The sequence below is a fragment of the Trachypithecus francoisi genome, unplaced genomic scaffold (assembly GCF_009764315.1).
Source record: "Trachypithecus francoisi isolate TF-2019V2 unplaced genomic scaffold, Tfra_2.0 Lachesis_group1, whole genome shotgun sequence".
Taxonomy (NCBI): Eukaryota; Metazoa; Chordata; class Mammalia; order Primates; family Cercopithecidae; genus Trachypithecus; species Trachypithecus francoisi.
In genome coordinates, this window is record NW_022681454.1 from 162637565 (window position 1) to 162650260 (window position 12696).

Below are 12696 nucleotides of genomic sequence, written 5' to 3' on the forward strand. Positions count from 1 at the left end.
CCTTTCTGACGTGTAGTGGGACCATATCCATCTTGTATCTCTAAGTTTGCCAGTGGAGTAATCCTATCAGAAAAGGAGATGGATTCAGGCTGACACAATTTGCTTTTAGTGACATGGGGTTGACTCTTTATAATCACTGCCTCCTGGTTTCTAAGAGCTCGGAAACCAGCTTCTAGCATTCTCTTCAAGACTCCCACTGAGGATCAATCTCAAGCTTACTGATCTACAGGTCACAGAATCCATCTTCTTTTTTTTCTTTTTTGGAAAATTGGAATTACATTTTCCCATCTCGGTGGTTCTGTTGTTTTTCATGATTCCTAGAGATCATCCAAAAGATTTCTCAATCACCTCCACAGATTCTTTCCATTTTCTTTACTATGAAAATATTCTCATACAATCTCCTTATAGGTTTGATTTGTTCTTTTTGATTTGAAAAATATTCTTTTTTGAGAAGACAGAAGCAAAGCAAGAGTTAAGGAATTCCATTTTCTGTGTTCTGTTTGAATACTGCATCATCCAGTTGACACTGCAGACACTCCTCGGAACCTGTCCTAGCCCTGCAGGCGAAGGCGAGGCATAGCCCATCTCTCTGCAGTTTCAAATATCTAAACCCAAACCCCATGCCTTCCAGTCTAAACACATTGTCTTAGTCCATTTGGGCTGCTATAACAAAATACCTTGGACTGGGTAATTTATAAAAAGCAGAATGTGGCCAGCTGCAGTGGCTCACCCCTATAATCTCAGCACTTTGGGAGCCTGAGGCAGACAGATCACTTGAGATCAGGAGTTCAGACTAACCTGGACAACATGGCGAAACCCCATCTCTACTAAAACTACAAAAATTAGCTGGGCGTGGTGGCGGGCACCTGTAAGCCCAGCTCCTCTGGAGGCTGAAACTGGAGAATAGTTTGAACCTGGGAGGTGGAGTTTGCAATCCCAGCTAATCTGGAGGCTGAAGCAGGAGAATAGTTTGAACCTGGGAGGTGGAGTTTGCAGTCCCAGCTAGTCTGGAGGCTGAAGCAGGAGAATAGTTTGAACCTGGGAGGTGGAGTGTGCAGTGAGCCGAGATTGCATGACCGCCCTCCAGCCTGGATGACAGAGCAAGACTCCATCTCAAAAAAAAAAAAAAAAAAAAAAAAAAAGTGCAGAATTTTATTGCTCACAGTTCCGAAGGCCGAGAAGTTCAACATCAAGGTGCCACCAGATTCGGTGCCTGGTGAGGGCCCTCTGCCTCATATGGGGCACCTTCTTGCTGCATTCTTACATGGCTGAAGGAGAAAAGGGGCAAGCAAACTCCCTCAGGCCTCTTTTATGACGGGATTGTTCCCATTCACGAGGGTTCTGCCCTCAAGATCCAACGGCCCCACCTCTTAAAGGCAAAACACTGGGATTTGATTTCAACGTATGAGGGAGTCTCTGAGCCTACTCTGGCTCAGAAGGCTACCTGTAAAAAAAAAAAAAAAACAAGAAAAGAAAAAGAAAAAAAAGATTTCAACATGTGAATTTTGGAGGGATGCAAACATTCAGACCATAGTGCTGTCCTTGAATATAGTATATACCTTATGAATGAATGTTAGTGGCATAATGCTAACAAAAGGCTATGACTTATCCCAGGCATACCTGCTTGGCTTTTGAACCTCATTTCTATCATTGTACACATACAGCCTATATTAATATTATTATTAAATATTAATAATTATTAATTTTAATTATAAATCACATAAATATTAATATTCACATAAATATTAATAATCACATAAAAGGTGGTTTATATTACCCAGGTCTTATTTAGTATCATTAAACATCACTGTTAGTCTCATTTAATATAGCTAACTTATATTTGGCAAAAAAAACCATTGTAGGCCAGATGTGGTGGCTCACACCTGTTATCCTAGAACTTTGGGAGGTCAAAACAGGAGGATTGCTTGAGCCTCAGGAGTTCAAGACCAGCCTAAGTCATATAGTGAGACCCTGTCTCCACAAAAAAATTAAAATTAAAAAAAAGCATTACAGGCCGGGCGCAGTGATTCATGCCTGTAATCCCAGCACTTTGGGAGGCTGAGGTGGGTGAATCACCTGAGGTCAGGAGTTTGAGACCAACCTGACCAACATGGAGAAACCCCATCTCTACTAAAAATACAAAATTAGCCAGGCGTGGCGGCACACGCCTGTAATCCCAACTACTTGGGAGGCTGAGGCAGGAGAATCGCTTGAACCTGGAGGCGGAGGTTGCAGTGAGCCGAGATCGCGCCATTGCACTCCAGCCTGGGCAACAAGAGCAAAACTCCATCTCAAAACAAACAAAAAAGCATTGCAGTATTATTCCAAACCTATGCATTTTGATACAAATATTCCAAAGTGTGTGTGTGTGTGTGTGTGTGTGTATTTTAAAACCTATACAATTCCTGATAGGTAAGGGATAATGTTATACACATAACTGAAACTTAGATTGAGGCCAAGATCAGCGAGAAAGAAGGACCAGCCAGGTCATGATCCATTGCTTTGGAGGGAAGAATCCTGCCTTCAAGAAGGGAGGCACCGCCAGAGGGAGCCTGCCAACCTCTCTGGTTGGGGTGAGGTGGGGTAAGGCTGAGAGGAGGCCATGGGCAGTTGGAACCATCCCAGCTTGCCCCATTGATGCCCCTTAGCTTACCGGATGCTGGATCCCATGCCGGGGAGACCTTGCTGACGTGCTCGGGCTTACCCCAGCATAGACGGCCTGCTGAACGAGTCGGGTCCCTCTCAACCCAGGCTTCCAGGAGGGCAGCTGCATAGGTAGAGAAAGGCCAGCACCCTGGATAATGTCAGATGGGCTTGAGGCATGTGTGTGGTGGGTGCCTTTTAAAGTAGCACCCTACCAGAAACGAACGTTGTGTCATCTCTCCTTCTTGGTAAGAGTGGAAGAGGGGACCCTCCCTTGGGAGAGTAGGAGTAGGTCAAGCATCCACATTGTCTGGAGAAAAGGGGCAAACTCACAAGACACTTTGGGCTTTCAGGTTTAAGAAGACATCTGCTCAGCTCCCAGGAGAGTAGATCCCTGGAAAGCGGGTATGTGGGATGGTCTTGGCCCACAGGGTGGCGAGAGTCAGAGAGGGAGACCATTCCAAGCCAGGCTCCTGGCGGCGCTGCGGCATCCCGCAGGTTCAGGCAGTATCATTCCCTCAGAAGCCGGAAGGAACGGTGTTCTCTGTGGTGGTATAGACTTGGGTTCCATTTCCTGGGGTGGGGTGTGCCCCTGGGGTGAATGTACTTATGATGAAAGAGTTGGTCCTTAAGAGATAGAACACTCTGAGTTTGGGCCTAGTAGGGAGTGAGGTCCCAGAAGCCAAGGCTGGTTGTAGAACTGTCTGTTTTCAGAACTGCTGCAAAAGGGCTTGGTTCTAGCCTAAATGCTACAGCAGGGAAAGAAGATACAAACTTCAGAGGTGGGCCAGCATGGTGGCTCACGCCTGAAATCCCAGCATTTTGGGAGGCTGAGGCGGGAGGATCTCTTGAGCTCAGGAGTTTGAGACCAGCCTGGGTAACATAGTGGGACTCTGTCTCTATAAAACAAATAAAAAACCACCACCAACCACAACAACAAAATCCAGAGGCAGATGCAAGCCCTACCTAGCCCCTTCTACTGAGAAGACCCAAACTCTCCCAACTCCTTATCCACTTGTGCCCACCATGACTCACTGCCGCCTACACCCATGAGCTGACAAGGAATTGAAGGAGTTTGATTCAAAGTTCCTGGACCAATTTAGCTGACCTCTTCCTTGACTGCAAGGAAGGCAATGTGAAAGGTCTTCACCTAAATGTCCCTCGCCAGTTAGACTGGAAGAGATGGCAGCACAAATGCTGAGATCAACTTCTGTAGCGCACACTGCCTCTCCTGAATGCCCTTGGCCACTAGGTGAGTTCTGGGCTTTGTCCTTCTAGGCTCAGGACATGACCTGATGACACCAGGGTCTATGCCTCAACTCCTCTCCACCCTCATTATACGTAGACATGGGACCAAGCCCATCTGGACCCACCCAAACAATGGGGGAACTTACGGACAAGTGAGAAGGAGGGCGCTGGGGCATTTCAGCGAGACAGACATCTACATTTTCCGCACTTACAGGGAAGAGGTTCTTGAACACTTGCTCCCGGGGGGTAAAATGAATCAAATTATTCCTACAAGAAAACGTTAGGTCCAAAGAATATGGCTGCCTTCGGTCTTAACAACTTTCCACCTGCACTTATCGTTATGTGTAAGGTATGGCTCACGCCTGTAATCCCAGCACTTTGGGAGGCCGAGACAGGTGGATCACGAGGTCAGGAGATCAAAATCATCCTGACTAACACGGTGAAACTCCGTCTTTACTAAAAATACACAAAATTAGCCAGGGATGCTGGCGGGTGCCTGTAGTCCCAGCTACGCGGGAGGCTGAGGCAGGAGAATGGCATGAACCTGGGAGGCGGAACTTGCAGTGAGCCAAGATTGCGCCGCTGCACTCCAGCCTGGGCGACAGAGCGAGACTCCATCTCCAAAAGAAAAAGAAAAAGAAAAAGAAAACTGTAATAAATCTAAATATGGTTGGGCGCAGTGGCTCACGCCTGTAACCCCAGCACTTTGGGAGGCTGAGGAGTGTGGATCACCTGTGGTCAGGAGTTCAAGACCAGCCTGACCAATATGGTGAAACTGCATCTCTACTAACAATACAAAAATGAGCCATATGTGGTGGCGGGCACCTTTAATCCCAGCTACTCGGGAGGCTGAGGCAGGAGAATTGCTTGAACTGCGGAGGGAGAGACTGCAGTGAGCCGAGATCACGCCACTGCACTCCAGTCTGCGTGTCAGAGTGAGACTCCGTCTCAAAAAAGAATCGACATCATTCTAAAAGGGCACCTTTTTTTTTTTTTTTTTTGAGACGGGGTCTTGCTCTGTCCCCCAGGCTGGAGTGTAATGGCTCAATCTCAGCTCACCGCAACCTTGGCGGCCCGGGTTCAAGCAATTCTCCTGCCTCAACCTCCTGAGTAGCTACAGTCATACACCAACATGCCTGGCTAATTTTGTATTTTTAGTAAAGATGGGGTTTCACCATGTTCGCAAGGCTGATCTCAAACTCCTGACCTCATGATCCTCCCACCTTGATCTCCCAAAGTGTTGGGATTATAGGCGTGAGTCACTGTGCCCGGTCTTTTTTTTTTTTTTTTTTTTGAGATGGAGTTTTGCTCTTGTTCCCCAGGCTGGAGTGCAATGGCGTGATCTTGGCTCACGGCAACCTCGGCCGCCCAGGTTCAAACAATTCTCCTGTCTCAGCCTCCCAAGTAGCTGGGATTACAGGCATGCACCACCACGCCTGGCTAATTTTGTATTTTTAGTAGAAAGGGGGTTTCTCCATGTTGGTCAGGCTGGTCTCGATCTCTTGACCTCATGATCCTCCCACCTTGGCCTCCCAGAGTGCTGGGATTACAGGCATGAGTCACCGCGTCCAGCCAAGGACACATCTTAATTCCCCGTGATCAGATACACACAGACCCCTTTCTTTAAGAATAAGCAAGATCACAACAGACAAAAATTAGCCAGCATGGTGGCTCATGCCTGTAACCCCAGCACTTAGGGAGGCAGAGGCAGGAGGATAGCTTGAGCCTAGGAATTCAAGACCAGCCTGGGCAACATAGCAAGACCCCATTCTCCACAAAAGGGGGAAAAAAGTCACCAGACACAGCAAAAGATTAAACAGTGCAAAGCTGACCGATCTGAAACACCAGACTAATTGGCCCCTTTCAAAGACCACTGCAAGAAACTGGAGAAATGCTTAGAAAATGTTCACTTTGTATTCTCTGTGAATAATTACAGAAGAGAGAAAGGGAGACACTGCAGGTGGGCCTCCCTCTGTGGCTTCCTCATGGATGCCTGAGTCACCCACAAGCAGAGGAGCAGGGCTGGGCCTGGGCGTCCGAGCTGGCGGCAAGACTGCATGGGAGAATCCCACCCTCCACACTGCCTGGCACAGCATAGGTGGGGACCCTGTGGCATCTCTGATCATCTCTTTCTTTTTCATGGTTGTGTGGGATAACTGATCAACCCAGAACGGAAGGAACAGGTGGGAAATGTACAAGCATGGGTCACAGGGCTGGGGGGAGGACCCTGAGTCACATCAGATAATGCGCCCATCCCAGGTCTCCCAGCCCACGATGAAGCCAGCCAGCACTGTGAGGACAGCTTTAGTCTCCCAGCGTTTACACACAGGAACATGCTTTGCAATTTGAGACACAGAGATCTGTGGTCTGGACTTGCTATCTTTGAGGATCAGCAAAGAATTGTCTGGCTCCCGGGATGTTTTTGTACTGCAAAGCAGAAACACAAACAGTTCTGGGTACTTCTCCTCCATTTTGTCCCGTCAGGAAGGAAACATTTTTAAAAGTCACTCCATGTTCTTGATCTTGAGAAATCCCCAGCAGAGTTAATAGACATCACAAGAACTGCAGAATCAACAACAATGTGTGTTTCTTTCCTCTCTGTGGCCATGTGCCCAGAGAGAGATGTAATATAAGAAGCAGAGAAAATTAGAGATGGAAAAAATTGCAGAGAGGGAATGACTGGCCAAGATGTGAATCCAAATAGCAAATGGAGATGCTTGTAAGCGTTCACAGCAGCAAGCACTTGCCGAAACTGCTCCTCATACCAGGGATGTAAGTTCTCCACACACAATTATATGACAGCACAGTAGGTGAGGGTGATATGGGACTATTCTTAGAAATGATCTGCTCTTATTTTGCACGAGAAAAATCAATGTAAGGAAAACATTGTCATATTTATCCATCAAGTGTCATGCAGTGTTCAATGAGATTTTTATACGATTTTAAAGACATCCTTTTTATATGTCAATCCCTATATGATCTGCCAGCAGGATTTACACATCATTGCACACATTATAGTGAGAACACAGAATTTTATTTTAACTCTGATTGGGTCTACAAGATCTTTGCATTCTTTTCCTGAAGAAAAATAGCGTTTTTTTTTTTTTTTTTTTTTCTTAACAGAAGTGGGGAAAGGGCCAGGATGGCTGCCAACAACTTCTTGGTTTGGTTCCAAAGCATTTTGAGCAGAATCTCTCAGAATGTCAAATGTAACATCCCATTCAGGGATTCGGTGGGGTTGTTGGTGATGTGAGAAGAGATTGGGAAATAGAAAGGTTTTTCTCGGTTCTTCTCTCTGCTACGGTAGAGGCTGCTGACTTCTACTTTTGGAAACTCCTGTCTTAGCTTCAGGACTTATTCTGATCCTCTCTTCCTACTCTGTTACCAAAGGAAAAAAAAAAAAAAGGAAAAAAGAAAAAGCTTCTAGGACAGTCCTCTTCATGATGCAGTTAACTCTGAGTGTTTCCAAACCGCAGCCATTGGTCATTGGCTTGTCCACCTACACATAACCATTTTCCTTAAGGTCAGGAGTTCGAGATCACCCAACTGGTATTTTTCTGTCACCCTACTTTAATTTAAGATTCATATTTTCAGCTGCCTATAAGACATTTACATTTTAAACTCCTGCCATCATTTCAAACTCAACATTTCCACAATAAAACATACTATCTTGACCTGGAAATATACTTCCCATACAACTTCTGGATCCCTCCCCACCACCTTTTTTTTTTTTTTTTTTTTTGTGAGACTCTGTTGCCCAGGCTGGAGTGCAGTGGCACGATCTTGGCTCACTGTGACCTAGACCTGTTGAGCTCAAGTGATCCTCCACCTCATCTACCCCAGTAGCTGGGACTGCTGGCACATGCCACCATGCCCAGCTTTTTTTTTTTTTAGAGATGAGGGTCTCCCTATGTTGCCCAGACTATTCTAGAATTCCTGGACTCAAATGATATTCCTGTCTTGGTCTCCCAGAGTGCTGGATTACAGGTGTGAGCCACTATGTCCAGTGCATCCCTTTCTTTGTTTTTACTTTTTTTTTTTTTTTTTTGAGATGGAGTCTCACCCTGTTGCCCAGGCTGGAGTGCAATGGCATGATCTCGGCTCACAGCAACCTCTGCCTCCCATGTTCAAGCGATTCTCCTGCCTCAGCCTCCTGAGTAGCTGGGATTACAGGTATGTGCCACCACGCTTGGCTAATTTTAGTATTTTTAGTAGAGATGGGGTTTTGCCGTGTTGGCCAGGCTGGTCTCAAACTCCTGACCTCAAGTGGCCCACTCCTGACCTCAAGGCTCCCAAAGTGCTAGGATTATAGGCGTGAGCCACCACACCACAATACCTTTTATTGTATTAGCCAAACACAAAATGGATTGTGAGAACTCACTCAGTAAATCTGTAATTGGTTTTTAAATATACTAGGATATAACACATGTGTATTAATTTTAGGCAAATAAAAAGTATATTTCAGCCCCTTAATAATCTATATCTAGCCAGATACAGTGGCTCATGCCTGTAATCCCAGCACTTTGGGAGGTCGAGGCGGGTGGATCATTTGAGGTCAGGAGTTCAAAACCAGCCTGGGCAACATGGTGAAACCCCGTCTCTACTAAAAATACAAAAATTATCCAGGCGTGGTGGTGCATACCTGTAATCCCAGCTACTTGGGAGGCTGACGCAGGAGAATTGCTTAAACCTGGGAGGCAGAGGTTGCAGTGAGTTGAGATCATGCCACTGCACTCCAGCCTGGGCAATAAGAGCGAGACTCTGTCTCAAAAGAAAAAAAAAAAATCTGAATCTAAATGGAATAATTTGTCTTTTCCCCCGCACTGATTCAGCCGTGATGTCCTCTTTTATTATCCCAGAATCCTGATCATGATGACTTAGTACAACTAAAACTAAAGAGATAGAAAAGGCCAAAACAAACTACAAAAACAAAAACAAAAAAAACAATGGCCGGGAGCCGTGGCTCAAGTCTGTAATCCCAGCACTTTGGGAGGCTGAGGTTGAAGGATTGCTTGATCCCAGGGCAACATGGCAAAACCCAGTCTCTACAAAAAATTTTTTAAAAAATTAGCAGGGCATGATGGCATGTGCTTGTCATCCCAGCTACTCAGGAGGCTGAGGTGGGAGGATTGTTGAGTCCAGGAGGTCAAGGCTGCAGTGAGCTGCCTGGGCAACAGAGTAAGACTCTTCCTTAAAATAAATAAATAAAAATAAAAAGGCTTTTCAGATGGGAATTTATGGGGAGTAGTTGAGAATACCATTTCTGGATGAGGACACTTGGAATATTCCACCAGACACCCAGCTCCATTACCAACGTCACCACTGAAGGGAGTGCTGGGGGCTGGGGAGCAGAAGAGAGGAGGGTGGGGCCGGCAGAGATGCGGACATAGGGAGACAGACAGGGAGACGGTGAGATAAGGGAGACATGAAGAAACAATTCAAAACATAGGACTTTTTTTTTTTTTTTTTTTAAAGAAAAGGCAAAAATGCATTCTCTAGCATAAGGAATAGTTTAGGATCTAAGGGTAACATTTTGATTTTAAATGTTTTGAGGCCATTTTCTTTAGGCCTAAGCCACTGGGTAGATATAGATGGTGGCAGAGATTATTGCAGCTTTCTCATGGGAAGCACTTCCTTTGCGATACCCTCTTGAAAGCTTCACTCACTTTGGTTTGATTGTAGGGAATGACCAATAATATGCCAGTCCCACACATCTGTCTCAGTGGGCAAATAAATCACAGGAAAGAAGCATTTTGGTTTAAAGGGTAGAAATTCCAGCCCAACTTGGATTTCTGCAATCATCAGCACACCATAGGAATCCCACAATTGCTACCCCAGTAGAATGGGCAGTGCTGGCTATATATGGAGCCTGCCTTATTGCCATGGTGGCCTGTGCGACAGAGGGAGGCAGGCAGCTCACACCTCCTCGGCCTCGCAGGAGCTCAGCTCTGCCTTTCCAGGCAGGAATGAGGGAAGGATCCTTCACTCCTTTCCTGGGACTTGTGTCCTTGGAGGTTGCTGTTTTTCACGGGCTTGGCTGCTTGAGCACCATAGGGGCCCACATAATACATGAACCACTTTTCAGCACCATGCCTCTTATTCTCTGTGTCCATCTTTATTTACTGTACAGAGATAAGTTTCAACAAACAAGGTGGTCTCATTTGATATGGAGTAGCTTAAAGCCAGCAGTTGCTTTGCACAGAAGATCCACAGATTCAGTGGTGCTGTTATCTTTTAATGTTTATCTGAAACAAAAAAGGATTTTACTCATGGGATCCTCACCCACATCCTCCAGCTCTCAGTCAGAATCCGTTTTTAACAGGAGCTTTTACTAAGCCTTGGTAAGAGAGGGAAAAAAGGAAGAGGAGTTACAAATTACGACTCCAGGGGCTGGCTGAATTAGCTTATATTAGAGAGTGAGCTGGCGGCAAGGTATCAGTCTTTACGGTGTTTCTGCCTCTAGGGAGTTTGTTGAATGTGCTTTTGCGATATAATTTATAAGGAAATTGGTTTTACTCAAAAGGACGTTTTCGCTTTATGTCTTGTAGCACCCTTGAGTGCTTAGAAAAAAGGAGAAGGTAATTCCATTAAGCTTTCAATTTTCGCTGGCAAAAGAAATGAACTAGATGTGATTGGCAAGATAAGGCACTGGCCTTCACTTGAATGACCTTGCTGCAGGGGTTGGGGAATAAGAAGCATGGCCTTTGTTCCAGAGATGTTGGGGAATAAGAAGCATGGCCTTTGTTCCAGAGATGTCATTTCATATGTAATTAGAGGGCCAGAGTGCCATTTTTTTTCTTTATAAACCCCAATCTCACTCTGCTGAGAAAATGTCCATTAAGTTGACAGTAGGCAGATCATTGGATCATCATCCTAACAAGTTTGGGAGTCATGTGCTCACACTGGTGACCCTTCGTGAACGAAAGAGCATGAGCAGGCCGGGGGCGGTGGCTCACGCCTGTAATCTCAGCCCTTGGAAAACCAAGGTGGGCGGATCACCTGAGGTCTGGAGTTCAAGCCCCCCAGCTTGGGCAACATGACAAAACCCCGTTTCTACTAAAAATACAAAAATTAGCTGGGCGTGGTGGCAGACGCCAGTAGTCCCAGCTACTCGGGAGGCTGAGGCAGGAGAATCGCTCGAATCTGGGAGGTGGAGGTTGCAGTGAGCTGAGATTGTGCGGTGGCACTCCAGCCTGGGCGACAGAGCGAGATTCCATCTCAAAAAAAAAAAAAAAAAGGAAAAAAGAAAAAGAAAAGAGCACGGTCAATGTTAAAATCGAGACATGCATGGAAGAGACAGGCTTGATGTTTGGGAAAGTGCAGGTCCCCCTTGCATGGAAGTCAGCAGTCCATTCAACCAAACCAAAAGCTTTTAGTAGAATTCCCCAATTCTCTTACTGAATCCACTCTCTTCATCTATTTTTTGAAGGACACGAAGCAAAAGATACTTCAAAATTAAATAAATTGGCTGGGTACAATGCTCACACCTGTAATCCCAGCACTTTGGGAGGCCGAGGCAGGAGGATTGCTTGAGCCCAGGAGTTTGAGACCAGCCTTGGCAATATGGTGAGGACCAGTCTCTACAAGAAGTTAGCTGGGGCATAGTGACATATGCCTGTAGTTCTAGCTACTCAGGTGGCTGAGGCAAGATGATCACTTGAGCCCAGGAGTTTGAGGCTGCAGTGAGCCATGATGGTGCCACTGCACGCTAGCCTAGGCAACACAGAGAAATCCTATATCAAAAATAAGTAGGCCAGGCATAGTGGCTTACCCCTGTAATTCCAACACTTTGGGAGGCTGAGGCGGGCAGATCACGAGGTCAGGAGATCAAGACCATCCTGGTCAACATGGTGAAACCTCGTCTCTACTAAAAATACACAAAATTAGCCCAGTGTGGTGGCGGGCACCTGTAGTACCAGCTACTTGGGAGGCTGAGACAGGAGAATGGCATGAACCTGGGAGGCGGAGCTTGCAGTGAGCCAAGATCATGCCACTGCACTCCAGCCTGGGAGACACAGCAAGACTCTGTCTCAAAAAAAAAAAAAATTAGCCAGATATGGTTGTGGGCACCTGTAGTCCCAGGTACTCGGGAGGCTGAGGCAGGAGAATTACTTGAACCAGGGAGGTGGCAGTTGCAGTGAGCCGAGATAATGCCACTGCACTCCAGTCTGGTGACACAGCCAGATTCTGTCTTAAGAAAAAAGAAAAGCCAGGCACAGTGGCTCACGCCTGTAATCCCAGCACTTTGGGAGGCCGAGGTGGGTGGATCACGAGGTCAGGAGATCAAGACCATCCTGACTAATAGAGTGACTAAAAATATAAAAAATTAGCCGGGCGTGGTGGCGGGAGCCTGTAGTCCCAGCTACTTGGGAGGCTGAGGCAGGAGAATGGCGTGAACCCGGGAGATGGAGTTTGCAGTGAGCCGAGATCGCGCCACTGCACTCCAGCCTGGGTGACAGAGCGAGACTCCGTCTCAAAGAAAAAATTTAAAAAAGTAAATAAAATTAAGGAAAGAATCTGTGTTGCTCACAGTTAAGATGTTTTCATGTATCTGGTAGGGTTTCTAACACAATCAAGTTCTAAGTTGGTGCCTCCAAACGAGAAGCTGGATACAGGACTGTAATGCTGTGTTTTTGTTTTTGTTTTTCTCTTTTTGTGGGTGATCACTTAAAAATAAGAGTTTTAGGAAGGCGTGGTTGCTCATGCCTGTAATTCCAGCACTTTGGGAAGCCAAGGCAGGAGGATTACTTGAGGCCAGGAGTTCAAGACTGGCATTGGTAACATAGCGAGACGCTGTCTCTATAC